Below are 16,401 nucleotides of genomic sequence, written 5' to 3' on the forward strand. Positions count from 1 at the left end.
GAATGCAGGCCACACAATGATATTAGACCTAAATAAGCCCTCCCTGAACCACGTATTGTGGAGCTGCCATGTCCTCAGTACCAACATTGGCCCCTACTGCACCATGCTGCCTGCTAATGCAGACACATCCTGAAGCATTCCTTGCAACTTTCATAGATAAAAAGCTTCTTAACAGAAATAAAACTGACAGTGTTTAAAACTAGGGATAGATCCAGCCTGCAGAATTTGGGCTGGTTTGCTCACGAATTTTCCTCAAGATGATATGCTCAAGAATTTTGGTTCAAATTTCTATAAATCATGTGAAAGGAAATGACTGCACTGTTGGGTACAGATCTGACCTGCGTGTAATAGACAGGCATCTGAATCAAATTTGACTTTAGAGGGGCTTTTTCACAAGGATAAAGTTATCATATACCTTGTGGTTTCATACTTTCATGAATAAAACAGTGGTAAACAAAACATGTTTGTTGATTTAATTTTCTCTTAAAGCAAGCTATCTAGATCATTTCTTTTAGAAGTTAACAAGAATTTTCCATAAGCAGATTATTCATTTTCCTTAAAATATGAATTTTTAAAGTAAAATGCATACTACAACTCTTCAGCATGCATTCAGTTGCTCTGTGGCACCACCAAGTAAAATCTTATCTTCACAGTGCATGCTTGATAAGTAACACCATCTACACAACACACAAAGGGGTTTGTTTCCAGATCTGGTAAAGAACACATTTGTCTTAACATACTGCCGGAGTGCTTTCAGTTACACTCAGCCTGCCAAATCCTTGCTCTCCCCATACCAGGGCAGGATCCAAAAACTGCTAAAGGTTTTAGGACGGTCTTGAAGGATTGTATATTACATTACCCTGAAAAAAAATTCTCAATGGTACAGGCTAGGGACAGTTGTCCAAAAAAAAGCTTTAAAGAAAGCTCTGCTGGCCAAGTTACAGCTGTGTTGGAGTGCCAACTTCAGGAACTCAGAAACTGTGGAGACATTAATGATTATTGCTTATTACTCAGAAGATGAAATATTTAGTAAACATAAGGAGGATTCTGAGCAAGAGGAAAAATCCCTTGCAAGCTTTTGACAGCCTTGGCTTTTCCTTTTCCAGATGTCACTCAGGAATAGACTTTTATCCACCACATTCTGTGTAAAACGATTTTTTTTTGGAAAAAAAAAAATATATCTTTTTAGTATATTCCTGATTTAAGAGGTTTTTAATTATTCTGCTCATCCAGCAGCCTACAAAAAGTTAAATATTAATTTGACCAGGCACACTACAGAGAAACGGCTGGAACAATATGTTCAGTGGCTAAAACAAACAAAAACCATAAGTAATACTTGCAGCCAAACTGTTTCAGCCCATTCAAGACCAAAAAAAAAAAAAAAAAAAAAAAAAAGTTTCTCTATTATGACAAAGAGCAGAGTTGTTTATGACATTATGTGAAACCTGTAGGGTGTCACTAGCAACTCCCTACATGTTGCCACAAGGCACAGTCACATTCAGCCCCTTTGCACGTAGAAATGAATCCAAGTTTCAGAGCAGCAGCTGAGCAGCAGTAGAGTTACGAGGTGCCTGTAGGTTGTGCAGACAACAAACCACAGGCATAGGTAGTTTTCACTGAGGAAGAATAATCTCAAAGAGAAGCTATGATTTCACACAGGACAATTAGTTTATCTTTCAGTCTACTTAAGGTAAAATATACTTTCCGTATCTCGACTATTCAGTTTGTGTGTAGCACTCATTCAACATACTCATTATAAATGAATGCTATCTTTTCAGTAATCATATTTCTCAGTGAAATTTCTCTAATTGGCAGTTTCATGATTATTTCCATTTCTATACTTTGCTAAGACTTGACTTGTAACACATCTACAGCTTGCGCATTTAAGAAAGCTGTGATTGTGTAAAAATGAAAATAATGAGGAGCTTAACCGAGACACTTTTTTTTTTAATTCATTTCAAGAATTACGTCTCTTTCTGCTGTTTTACTCGTGCAAATTCCTTTAATTTCCTTTTATTTTCAGTGCAGGAATGCCACCACTTTCAAAACTACAGTCACTTATACAGAAAGTGATCCTGTTACTGCTCTAGGTCTTGTACCTCTTTGGGTGTGCCAATTCAAAACTATACCTAAATAGGATGTATGAGGTGAGAAGTATAATTCTTTCAAAGTGAGATTCTTCCACTACCTATCTTATTATTTATAAGAAAAGCATGTATTGCAAGAACACTCAGATATGGCCCAACTGTACAGAGAACAAGTAATTGCTACCCCATGACTAAGCGGAAAAGGGGGCTACAGTATAGAAGGGAAAAAAACACAACAGGACGGATAAATTCTAAAAATGTTATTTCTTCTCATAATTCGTCCAGCCTTTTCCATTCTCACTCGAATGAGATAAGTGCTGTTACGAAGTGTATATATGAAGAGTCCTAACACCCCTGTGACAAAAAGGCAGTCCTTGGAAGGTCACAACTGAACAGAGATGGGGCTTTTGAAGACTGATAACCATAAAATAGTATCAGCCATTGCCCTGCTTTAGGTAAAGTAAGGATTGAGTAAAATATGCATTACAGTGGTAGCACCTGGGCAGATGAGCTGATTCTCCTGTGGCAGGTAAAGGAAAAAAGCACTGTTGCACTGGATCTCATTGCTGTCTGCCAAAAGGATTTTCATGGCAATTAAATCTTCCAAAAGCAGCCTTTCCTCCTAAATGCTGGAAGGGCTCAAACTCATCGTCTCACCACATTACAAAACATAATATATTAATCCAAAAGTAGGACAAGCTTTTTTTTAACTTTAATTCCAAGGTCAGGAAAAAAAATGTCTAACCTTACATCTAAATTTACATAGCAAGAACAGAGGGTACTGGATACACAGTAAGCAATGAATTAGGGCAATACAGTAGTTACATCCATAAGATTCACCAAGTTTGGCACAGCAGTGATTAAATAATCTTCTTTTGAGTTTATGTCTTAAATGAATCTGCCCTGATACCTCAGACCTCCCTGAAAGATGCCAGTTAAAACAAATGATAGAAACTGATTTACACATCGCCTCTCAAGTTGGAGAACCAAAGTGACATCTCCAAGTATTTAATCAAGTCTATCTCTATGATCACCCCACCAGATCCTAATGCCTTGCATACTTGGATAGTTACTACTGTAGTGTTTTAATAAACCTGTCTAGGTTGCATCTGTTCAAAGGTTCGTGGAACGTGTCCACTCATCGTCTCACAATAATCAAGAGGTAACAGCTGTCCTTGTAGCTGATTTTAGCATTTCTGTCATATTTAGGAGGACAGACACATTTAATCAGCTGTTCATGTTTAACCCAGATTTCCCTAAGAAGATTCCTGGATCTATAAAAACCTGAGCCATACAGTCTTAAGACAGGTTGGCAGTGGATATTGCAAATTAGGAGGACAGCAGTCTGTCCAAAGGTTTCTTTTCCCTGCTTAGCTCAACATCTTCGATAAGGACCAGGCGAAACACTCTCACAACATACAATGCTTTCCCTTCCCCTGAAGAAGAACGTTTTAACCCAATACAAACCCAGATTTTTCTAATTATTGCTGTTTTAGATGTTCACAGGTAAATGAAGAATCAAGTAGTTGGTACACAAAAGATGCTTCCTTTCCGCTTGTTTGAGCGGAGACCTAAGGAATTCTTCCATCCTTTCTCTTCATCTCCTCTTGTCTAGTAAATGACTTTATAAACAAAGAAGTAACCTCACCAGAAACAATTACTCTATATGCACATTTATACAATAAAGACCTTTCAAAATTGATCCTCCTCATTTATTGGAATTTGTTCTATAGCTCAGATTCCCTTCCTGAGGCCTGGAATTGGTACTCTTTGTCAAAAAGTAGTTATAATTTACTTCTTCTTTTCAATATTAGGTTTTAACTCAATATACAATTCACCTAATCACAAAGCAGAAATTATTTTCACATGACGTGACTGATTACGCACTTTCATCACACAACCCATTTTTTAACCAAACTCCTTAATATAACATCATGTATCGCATTCACCTGTTGTAACACTTCCCAGACTCAAAGGTCCTGGTCATCGGCCTTCAGCTCATGGCACAAGCAGTGGGGGATAAAGGAAGTGGGCTGCACAAGCATAGCAGCATCCATTAAGTCCCATTCAGAAACTAATGCCAAAACCCTAGGGCACAAAGGGGAGCTCCACCAACATACACAAAAATTGGGACTACACAATGAGGGCGCAGCTGAGAGATTTCTGCCCTTTTCCTGCCTTGGTGGCCACAGAAGTCCTGGTCTAGCAAGGTCTCTGAAGAGTCTCTGAGCCAAGTCATGGGAGAACACAGGCAGCTGAGTGGTACTCAAGTTACCCTTGAGATACAGCACAAAGAACACCACTTCATTTCCTTATAGGTTTGCACTGTATCTTTTTGCTGGCTCTTTTATGGTTTTTGCTCTAGCATGTACTGATGGGGCACTGCATTTGTTCATTTACTTACATTAAGTGCATGCCTAGCTCTTCCCTACAATACCGCTGTTTGCATCACATCAGTTTCTTTCCCCTCTACATCTCTTATACAAGATTTTTTTGTTGTTTTTAATGAGACTGTTGTGTTGGAGCTCACAATCTAGGTCAGTCTTTATCTCAGAAACAGGTAACTAAAATATCATAGAAAAGAGCTCAGGACAGGATGGACAGAAGGATGGAATATCTCCGTTGACTGCTACCACAGAACTGACAAACTCTAAATAGCTAACCCAAGACCTCATTTGCAGCCAAACCTAATGGCTCCCTGCTGTTTTCTCTGATTCTGTACAGTTTAACTTCCTGGGACTTCTTTCTGCACTGGAAGGTTTTCTTATACATTGTTTAAGAAATCCAAAAAGAACAGTGTGTTTATTCCGTTATTTTTGTTTTTCTTGCTGGATAAATACAGAACAATTCTCATGGGTCAATGTCTGGGCATTTGTTTATATAAAATGAAGTATACAGTGTTGTTTATTTCTAAACAAAACAAGGTATTGGTCTTGTTTAAGATAAACATGTACATCAGAATTTTATAATGATAATATTGTTTCCAAGTGAAGACTTCCATACCTTCTCCACATGTTTCAAAGTTGGGACCAACCATTTCTATTTCAGAAGCTTTTCCTTTCAGCTCTCAAACAGCTGACCTTGTTTATGAAACTGCAAACAGGAACTGACAGCTCCAGAAGGCTTTTCTGGTTGTCCTCACTGTTCTCATTGGCTTTTCAGAATTACAGGAAGATCACAATGCAGATATACCAAGCATAGTCTCTAGAGCACAACACCCCCTGTGATGGTGCAAATAGGCAACAGCATACCATGAAGAAACTTCCAAGGAAATGTTCTTTTTCTGGTGTAGTTTTGGTTTCATTATTTAGTATCTTTCCTTGGTCTTTAAATGGTCTATGCCACTGGACTTACCCTCTTGCTGACTGAGACTCACACACAGGCTCCTGGTAATACTAACTTGACTTGTTGAATATATCCCTACGTGGACCAGTGGGAGAACTCACTGGTCTTAATGATTCTATCTTCATTAACAAAGGTTCAATATTCTGACAAAACACCACTATTTGGATGGCTTACACCAGAATCATGAAAGAGCTCAGCTTGAAAATTATACTTTTTTCTTGCACCACCTTCATTCTTCTCCCTCTTGCACTACTTGGCAGCAAAGCTTCCTGATATCATCTGGATTTTTTATGGCAAATAGTTGTTTTTTTAAAAAACATACAAGCATTTTGTAAGTTATTTTTGACAGAGCAGCCCAATGTGAAACATGTGAACGTCCAATGTGAGCCCAACGTGAACATCTTACTTGATTTGCTAGCATAGCTGAAGGACAAGTTGAAATGCCTGATTCAAAAATTAAAATTATTAACTGTTAAAAAGCTATTCCCAACACTTTAAGGACCAAGTCCTCCAGCAGTGGCTCCTAGTAAAAGGTACTGATTCCAGTTCAGAGAATAGTACTTAATGACAACATTGTCAGTAATGTTAGAATAGTATCAAAATAATAATAATTGGGGGAAAGATTACAGGGACAGATTTTATATTCCAGATTATTAACATAAGCCTAGATTTATTTTTACTCTTATGATGCCATAAAAATGAGAAAAAAAATATTTCTGGGTTGGAGAGTAAGTAGCTAAATATAAGATTTACGTTTCTTGATATTGTGTAATACTGCTGGGCTAATTCCAGCCACTAAACTCTTCAGCTGTCCCTTAACAGGTGTAAAAAGGATTCACTAACTTTGTACTTCTGCAAAAACATGTTAGAACTATTTGGAGAGCCTGAAAACTTTGAATATTACAGCTATGCCACTCTCAAGGACTAAAAGCCACAATCCCCATGTGACTCTTTTGTCATCTATCTATAATCGTAAACTATCCTTCCAAAACAATGTTCAAATGTACCATTACCAATACATTTGTGTCAGACTGTTGAACTATATTCTTCCAAAGCTATAAGCATATATATGCAGACTTCTAGCATAAAGACTAATTGACAAGCCCCGGGGCGAATATTAAAAAACTCAGAATTTTCTTCAACATCTCCCACTGATAAAGCTGGTTAAGAAATATATATGCTACATATTTCATCCACTTATTCTTTCTCAATTAAAAAAAAAAATCTTGAAAGAAGTAACCACACACAATTTGCGCACAAATTAAAACAATCTGGGTTGAACTTAATCTTTCACAGACAAATTCTACCAGCTTTTATGCAATGTAGAGTTTAACAAATATGCTTTGCCAATTAACTGTTATACAAGCATTAACTCAAAACCCTGATACAGATGAGAGTTACAATTTAGAAAAAAATTTACCTCTCATACTGCTGCTTCCCAAAAGAACGTCAATTATATATGGTTTTAGTTGTGTTAGCAAAGGTTTCCCACGTCTTAGCCTTACAGGTGCTTTGTGAGAAGTAACACAGCTTAACAATCTATGTCTAACCGTCCTGAGTCATTTAATTACAAAACAGTCTTTGAATGAGTCTACTCACATGATTATGGGTTATTCATAATGAATGTCTGCTCTACTACCTTAAGCATGGAAAACACAATGAATATTGTTCATATATGTGTTAGGAGCTCCACTTATTTTGATAAGGAAGCTTTTTATGTTTTCCTGGAAGGATAAAGCTACACTCACATGATTTAAACAATGCAAAAGAGACTATTACTTCAAAAAGGTGAAAGACAAGAACACGTATCACAAGTGTGACCATAGAAGAGCAAGGCCACCCACCTACAGTGACAACCCAGGGAGGTGCCTGCAGCAAGAATTAAAAAGAAACCCCGAAACGAAACACAAGGAAGGAAGCACTGGACGCACGGTGGCATTCCCCTGGGGTCCCCCAGAGCCGAGCCCCCCAGGTGCCCTGCTGCCTTCAGACACATGAGGGCTGCCATGCCAAGCAGGCAGCCGCCATCACAGGGGCAACGGGGCAGGGACAGTGCCTGAAAACAGGCCTGCCTCTGCCCCTTGTCAGAGGCTGTGGTTGTTGGTGGAGGAAATGGCGGCCTTGCTCTGTCCCCACAGAGGGGAGGCCTAGGCGGAAGCCATAGCGGCACCTCGGTGGGATGGAGCACCCAGGGGTGGCACCATGCTGTGTCACCACGCTGTCCCTGAGAACTGTGATGTCACCACCATGACACACCACACTGGAGGGGGACCAGCAGGCTGCACCAGCCTTCCTCCTCCTCCTCCTCACATAGGAGGTGGGGGATGGTGCAGGCCAAGGCAGCCTCCAGAGGGAGGAAAAACTGTACAGCTGGGTCTCTGCACCGGAATGAAGGGCTATCCCACCTCGTCCTGGGGCCACCCCTCACACCTGACTAGCATGGTGGTGACACAAGTCGCCCGAGGTACGTGTTTTGTGATGGTTGCTTCATCCCTTTCTAAGAGGTATTCTCCCTGCTGAAGCCTTGGGCCTCTTCCTCAGGTTCTCCAGACACTAATTCACCTGCATGTGTTCCCGTCCTGTGCCAGGGACTGCAGCAGGGCTGAGAACACCAACAGCAGAAGAAAAAAGCTCTTACACCCTTCCTCGGCCTCTGCAGGGCTGAGTTTTCTCCCTTTTCCCTTGATGTCTAGATTTGAAACAGCTCTTCCTGTGAACATCAAGCAGTGCTAACTGTAGAAATGTCTTTTTTATTAGCAGGTAATCATACAACAGGAGTAGAAGATCCAATTCACCCGCAAACAGCCCTCGAAGTAAGCAGATTTGATTCTGTCTGCAGACAGGAACAGGATGACTGGACGTAAAGACAGTCTTAGCTAGCAGGATTCCCATATGGTGCATTTATTTAAGTATACAGAGTATACAGATTTCCCTGTCAGCATAGCCAAACCTCTGCTGGCAAACTGGGCTGTACCAGACTTCACCAGAGCAACAGGAGTAGCTCAGGCTAGCTACTGATCAAAGATGCCTTACTTCAAGTTCACAGGAGCTGCTAGGATGAAGTGTTAAATCTGTGTTCACAGTTATCTAATTCAAAGCTAGTCTCTTTTGTATTGTTCTTTATGTGTGAACTAGTTAGTATGAATATAAATACAGACTGATTGATTGCTTCAGTGTACTTATAAACTGTATGCAGACTGAAGACCATTGGAGCTGTCATTCTCTGAGGATATTTTTTTTAACTGATGTAATTTGCTGACGTATTTTGAAATTGACAGCATACTTTCAAACTACAATTTCCATTTGGATACTGACTAGCAAAGTAGGTTGGTTTTGTTTTTAATAGCAGTACAGTCACATAACTCAGGTATGGGATGTACAGTATTCTCTACCTACCCCTTCTTCTCCTCTTTAATGTTGTGCAGAATTTTCTTCTAAAGCAGAATACATAGAAAACTACACATTTTGCTCTATGCACAAGTTCATTCCTTTAGCTAAGGTTTTGACCGAGTCTCTGAATTCCTGCGACCTCATAATGATTCATTCAGAAAAACATTCTTTTATCTTTGTGAAGCATTTGTACTATTTATTTTAAAGCACTTTTAAGTCATTAGAGCTTTGCTTAGATTAGTTCTGTTAATACAGAACACTAGGGCTTCTCCCTTCACTAGGCCAAGAGACAGTCTAGCTCGCTTATGTTGTCCAACCAGTACATGTCAGTCTAAACCAAAAGATGATCTTTGGAACTATAGTATGAACACATTTGGTCTCACAGCAAAGACTAAGGTGCAAAGTAATGCCAGATGTGACAGTGCTTTCTGTGATGTGAGCAAGTGTCCAGGAAGAATGATGCTGAAATCCTTCCAGTATTGCAAATAATTTTCTAAATGGCTGTTTAATGGTAAAAGAACCATTTGATGAACTCTTGTTGACTCAGGCAGGATGAAAACAATCTTAGAACTAGAAAATGAACATGAGTTAAACTGAGAAAATAACCTAATCCATTTCAATATTTTAAAAAATAAGCAACTACCTACCAGTCTTCTGACTGGTAGGTAGTCAGTATTTCTGACTGGTAGGTAGGTAGTAGTTTGGTTTTTTTTCTACCAGTTTATTTTCTACATTTTAGGTTCTTCAACAACAGCTGGAATCAGTTCAGACACTTTGGCAACAGACTCTGAAGCATGCTAACATGGTAAAAGAACAGAAACATTCTTAAAATATAAACACCAATTCCTGAATTTTTAGATATGGCCTTAGGTCTTTTATATTCCTATGTACACTAAGTATACGTTTAAATCATCTGTTCACTGATAAAATAATTTCACTTCAAGGTTCTCACTCTTTCTTTTTTTCTGTTATAATAGTATTTGGGGGCTTAGAAAATCTTAGAAAAACAAAGAGGAAGAACAAAACTGAGTTCAAGGGGGAAAAAAAGGAAGGATCTTCCTCTAATTTGTACTACTATAAACTCAAGGAAGCTCTGTTGTTTTCAAGGAAGTTAATTTCACCTTGTCATTGTCAGTAGGCAGCAGAACCTACTCCATTGTTGTAAACTGCCGTGTTTCACCGAACACTAAGCCACCCTCACAGGAGAATTTTTCTGCCATCATTTCATCTGATTTATTATATAAAAGCTAAAGATTTGACGCAAGAAGGACATTTAGCTCTACACTTTGCTTGTTATACACAATTCCATATTCCTACACCCCACTTCCATCCAGTCTGTCCATCCCAGGAGAGAACTTCCTAATAGCATATTTTTGGAAAGTCAAATACTTCTACATTTTTCTATAAACAATCCCAATCTCTTTCAGGTACAGTATAAAATCAGTGAGATACTAAATAAAAATATATTTGAAATGAAAACTACAGTATGTACATCAGACAAGATTTTGATGACTTGCACACCAAGTGATGCATCTCTGGTATGTTTAACAATTTTTACCAACAAACAACTTATTCTTTAGACAGATTTTGGATTTGAGAGTTATGTGTTTTTGGAAAATAACCCAAAGGGTAATCTGGGTACAAAAAATAACAATGGTATATTTTTCCTGAGAAGCCACAGATACATATACTGTTATGTCCAACCCATTATGATTACAGTTCAGTTTCTTCTCTGCAGAGATAAAATGGTAGCTTGATCTTCCCCATATTCATTTGGACTATTTACACTGGATACGGAATGAAATACAAAGCCTATAGTGTAACAGACAGAGCCAAGGAATGAAAAGAGAGAAATTAAGAAAGCGAATAAATACTGCTCCTCTCCTAGACACAAAACCTGTTTCTGCCTCTATTTGGGGTAAATCCAATTTGCCCTTCTTTCAAACCAACTGAGATGACAAAATAATCAGGAATAAGCTATAGTCTCTTTAGGTCATCCCTCCTTTGCTTGAAATATATTTAATCGATTTAAGACACTTACTCAGTATGTTATACCTGCTCCAAAGCCCAGTACTAAATTAAATAAGGCCCATGAAAATTGTTTACGTTCTTTTAAAGGGTAAATAGCATTCACAGAGATAAAATTGTACAAGTCTTAGTTGAGAAGTGCCTTGATAACAACTTGTCTTATGCTTCCAGTACTGCAATGTTTCACAGTTCTTACAGTATGACAGTTTTTTGTACATTTGTTTTTAATTTTGTGGGGTAGCCTATGGAAAATCCCAAATCACCATCTTCTAAGAGAAAAGTTCACCATGACCAACAACACTGTTCTGAGGAGCATGTGGAAGCACATTCCAATCCCGTAAATGTGGTCAGTGACATAAAAAATTCACATAGGATTTCACTGCAAAATACAGCAACTGAAAAGGTTGAATATTCAGAAGATCTACTTGGAAACAAAAGGTTACTTGCAATGAAGAATGAATATAAATTGGGACATTTGGTATCTGGCACTGATCTGGAGACAGAAAGGTTGAATGCTGCGCAGGAGAAGGTAATCTGGCGTAAATCTAAAGTTCCTGTACCTTCTCCCAAATATGGGAAAGAATTTAATAATACAGATGATACTAACTATACTACCAAGTTGCTGAAACAAGAATTTTGGAAGTCAGTCAGTACTGACTCAGATTTGCTAGCACAGAATACAGAAAAATCTGTCTTTTTATACAGAGAAGAATTAAATAACTTAAAAGAAGTTGCAGAAACTGTTGCCTCTTTAAATGAATCACATGTTACTTTAACTCCACTTAAAGAAAATCAACTACATTTTATTAAAGAATTTTATAGAAACTCTGAAAGTGCCAGTGTTTGGGGTTCTTCTCCTACAACAGTATGCAATGAAAAAGCAGAATCTGAAAAACAAGATATACATAAAGAATTTAAAAGTGAAGGTGACAGATTCCAGGTTAATTCTTTCTCCAAAATGGTGAAAGATAAGCTACTAATGCTTGATCACAAAGAGCAACTAGAAAAAGAAAAAGCACAACTGACTGTTGTAAATCAGACACCTCCGAGGCTAGGAAATCAGAAATTGAGTGGAATCACAGTAACCTCTGAATACGATGGGAAAAGTGAAGCATTGCAAAAGTCTCTGAAAAACTCTGAGCATTTGCAAAAAAGAGTACACAATCTTCAGAATGAAAATTTAGCTCTCAAGAACAAAGTCAAGTGTCTTGCTGTTACCATACAGTCTTTGAAAGAAAAAACATCAAACTGTGATATGCAAATTAAGCATTTAGCTAAAGAAAAGAAAAGTATGCTAAAGCAGTTGGTTAAATCACAAGAAGACAACAAAGAATGTACTAAGGAAGTACAGAACTTATTAAGAAAATGTAAAGAACTCCAGAAACAGAAAATAATCCTTGAGGAAGAGAAGAGTCAACTCCATCATGGAAACCAACAAACAATACAGGCACTACATGATTTTCAAATTAGGAACAAGCAATTAGAAGAAAAGATGACTACTGCTATCTGTGATAAAGGGAAGCTCATTGCAATGCTAGAGTGCTTGCAAAAGGAATGCTCCACAGTACAAGAAACAAATAAAAAACTTGAGGTAAAAATATCCCAGCTTACAGAAGAAAAGAGTTCCCTAGAGCAAGAGCTTGAAGGAAATCAGAATGAAATACAACAAATGAAGGAAAAAGAAACTGCAACAAAATCTGAACGGGAGACTCATCTTCAATTAATGCAAATGCTGGCAGACAAGAAACTTAACCTTGAAATGAGCCTGCAGGAATGTTCTAATGCTAAACAGATGCTGCTGAAGGACTTTAAGAAAGTCCAGTCAGATAAAGATTATATAGAAAAGAAACTTATGACTGAACTCAGAAATGCAAAAGCAGATATTGATCTTTTGAAGTCTAACTTGACCTCTGCAAATAGAGAATGCAAGAGGTTATCAACGGTAATAACAAGCATCACAGAGGAAAATCAGGTACTTAAGAAAGAACTACAGGAACATAGACAAGATGCTTTCAAATATGAAAATGACATTAGAAAACTGATTGAAGAACACTTAATATTAGAAAATCACCTGTGGACTATTGAAAACGAGAGAGATGTATTACAGTTTGAATTCCACCATTTGCACAAGGATTACGTTTATCTCCGAGGCCAAGCTACAGCCCTAGTCTGGGCACAAAAGACACCCAATTCCAGTTTTGGCACTATGCAAGGTGACTGTTCTGAATATTCCTCTGGAATCTGTAAAGAAATTCCTGATTCTCAGTATGCAGCTTTGGAATACCTTTCAGAAGGTAAGAGCTTTATTTTGCAGTAACTTAACATTTTTTTTGTTTTCTAAATTCAGTATTTTTGTTTTCTAACATCATTGTACACAATGTGTCCTTCTCATCTGATTTTTCTGGTAAGCGTATTAATGAAACTGTATGCTACATTAGGTTTTAACTAGAAAAATTCTAGCTTTGCTGTTTTTAAGTCTTAGCAAATTGCTAAGGATAAAAGGGCTTCTGAAAAAGAGATTGTGCAGAATGTATATATTCTTATACAACAAAACCTGAATGAATTAATTGCTCCAGCGCACACAAAGCTTGGGAATTTTTCCATTTGACTGCAGTGAACTCTAGACAGGTGTTTAAATGATAGATCTTGGAGCTTCACGGGTCTTTGCTACTATTTTCTGGAGACACTCTGGAGTACTTTCTTCCACCTTTTAAAGAAATAAATTGATTTTCTTTTCCAGGCAATTCCTCATAATATACAAGTCTATTGCTTCAAATAAATTGTAATAAAAATGTGTTGTGGTTTTTTTTTTTTTTAAATGCTCAGTCATTTCCATTTTTTGTTAAGTTCTCAAAACCGTCTCTTCCTTTTGATAACTGGCTGAATTTCACAGATTCACAAGAGCAAGTCCTTAAACAATTATAAGTAGTCTACAGAAATGTAATAATACTGTGACAGTTTACAGGAGATGGAATTCTGTCCCTAAGATTTCAGTATCAGGAGGGAACCTTTTTAGCTGAACAGCTTAGTACATGCCACATTTCAGAGCTTATTCTGCAAGAAGTCCTAAGTTTCACCTGTGTTTCCACATGTTTTAGATGATATCCAGTTCTGGTCTATGTTCAATTAACACAAGATACCTTTATCTTTTTATGCTAGATACTGAAAGGTTATTAGTTAAAACGTGAACTTTAACATTTTAATTGTAAACGCAGTGAGAATGGTCATAGCTATTAAAGACACAAAAATTAGCCTCTTAGATATAGCCCAATAATCCGATTTTCTCAGCCATGGGAACAGGGGGAGGAAGAAATTTCACAAAAGTATTGCATGTAATATTCTATGAAGCTAAAGTAACCTGTGTGTCATGTCACTACAACACTATTTCTCTTTATTCTGTTACATTTTTAAGGTGTTTTTTTTTGTTGTTTTTTTTTGTTTGTTTGTTTGTTTGTTTGTTTTTACCTCCTTAATAAATCCATAACAGTAAAACAGTTGCTGGTGTTTCCAGAACAGACTTAGAGGTAATTATTCATCTTCACTTTCCTACTAATACAACACTGTACAAGCTCAGTATCTTCAGAAACTGTTACTACATAGAAGTAATCCATTTCTTCAATAATTCATAAATAGCAATTGCAACAACAACAAACAACAATTTTTGTCTGGTTTGTAATACAGCACACTAAATGTAGAGTATGTTTTTGCATCAGCATTGATATATGTATCAGGACAGCTATAAACTACATCAAAGATTTAAGTCTACCTCTTTAATTCTTATTCCTGTAAACAGATTTTAAAATACAAAACACATATAAACAATTTTATTTTTTTTTTAATGGAGATAGGCAAAATTATTAAGTTATTCTGCACTACACACACAGATTCAATAAGGACATTAAAACATAAATACTTGGGCGGCTGAGTAGACAGTCAGGCATTTAATTGCATTTGATACTTACAGAAACATGAAGTTGCTTCAGACTGTAACTGTTAAATCTTTGTAAGAATTATTTATAAGGGTGACTGGCTATATCTATACCGTAAGGGAAGCTGTAATCATGAAAATGACTTAATATCTGACGTCCTCCCTATCCCAGATAATTAGGCAATGAAATTTAAGAAAGTTCTAAATTCCACCATCATGATGAAGTGCACTGCCAAGAAGCTTATTGTATCAAAACAATTGTTATTTGTATTAAAACAGCATATTGTGGCCCTAACTAGAAACAGTCATTAGATCACTGGGACCACGCATTTTCTGACAGGGAATTATCAGGAGAAGTAATTGGTCCTGTGATTACCAGATAAGGTTAGCTCACATGCACTAAAAATTTTCTCAGACTGGGTTGTGATGTTGTTTTTTTTTTTGCTGTTGCTGTTTTGTTTTTAAACAAAGCTCCATATATTTTAACCTCGTTTCCTCATTTCGCTAGGGAATGACAAGATTACTGAAAACAGAAGAAAAACTGAAAAGGCAGAAGGACATAAAGTAAACACTTCAGATCAGTCTTCATCAGCTGTACTACATCAGAACAAGTTAGAAGTACAGTGCTGATCATTCTACCTAGGAATGCTGTACCTACAAAGTTTATAAATGAAGAACATGACGTATCGTCCTGATAATTTGTACAAAGAGACACTGAAGTACCTGAGGCCGGCACCAGTACAATTATCTAATATGAGGTATAAAAAAGAAAGAAGGAATTCTATTATAGTTCTTTGGATAAAGAAAACATCAACATTCTTGTAAAGGTTAGTATTTTAAAATATGGCTGGGTCCTCTTTTCTCAGAGGAAGGGGTTTTACACCTTAGTAAGTGCTGGTAGACCTGGCCAACAACCATTGGTTTTATTTTTATTTTCTTTGATGGAAATGAGAGATCCAGTCTAGAAATTCTTAAAAAAAAATACTCATCCTGTGAACAGCAAAAAGGATGTTTACAAAAAAAGAATAAATGTTGTCTTCATGAAATAATTTGGATATTTTGATTTTTTTTTTTTTTTTTTTTTTTTACAATAAAATAGCTTTGTTTTACATGAACAGATTTCTTGGACCTCGTATAAAAATCTGTCAAAAAATAGTAAGGTAGAGCTAAGGTGTTCATTTAGGATCACAGTTCCATACAAGAAGAAGCTAGTTTGAAAGTTGGATCACATTTGTTAGGATCCTTCCATACATAAAAAGTGAAATTGAGCTGCTCTTGGAGAATATATCAACACTTAGGGCTTAGGGTTGACTTAGGTCTGTCAGGGAACACAGGAAGAGTGTTTCACAGATGCTGGTCAATCGAGAGGACTCCTTTTATAATAGGCTGATTGAGGACAGGTTTCGAACAATACCTGATATGGGTCATTTTGAGAAGGTCATCCTAACTGAAGATTTTATACAACAGTTTTTCACAACGTACAGTTGAAATAAACTACAAGTTGTAATTCTAATAAAGGTAAACAATGACCTTAGCTTCACTGTGGGCAACAAATGAATTATTTGGTTGATACATACACTAATACTCACTGTGAAATATGCATCCTTTCTTCCACCATAATAT

The sequence above is a fragment of the Aythya fuligula genome, chromosome 4 (genome assembly GCF_009819795.1).
Source record: "Aythya fuligula isolate bAytFul2 chromosome 4, bAytFul2.pri, whole genome shotgun sequence".
Lineage (NCBI taxonomy): Eukaryota > Metazoa > Chordata > Aves > Anseriformes > Anatidae > Aythya > Aythya fuligula.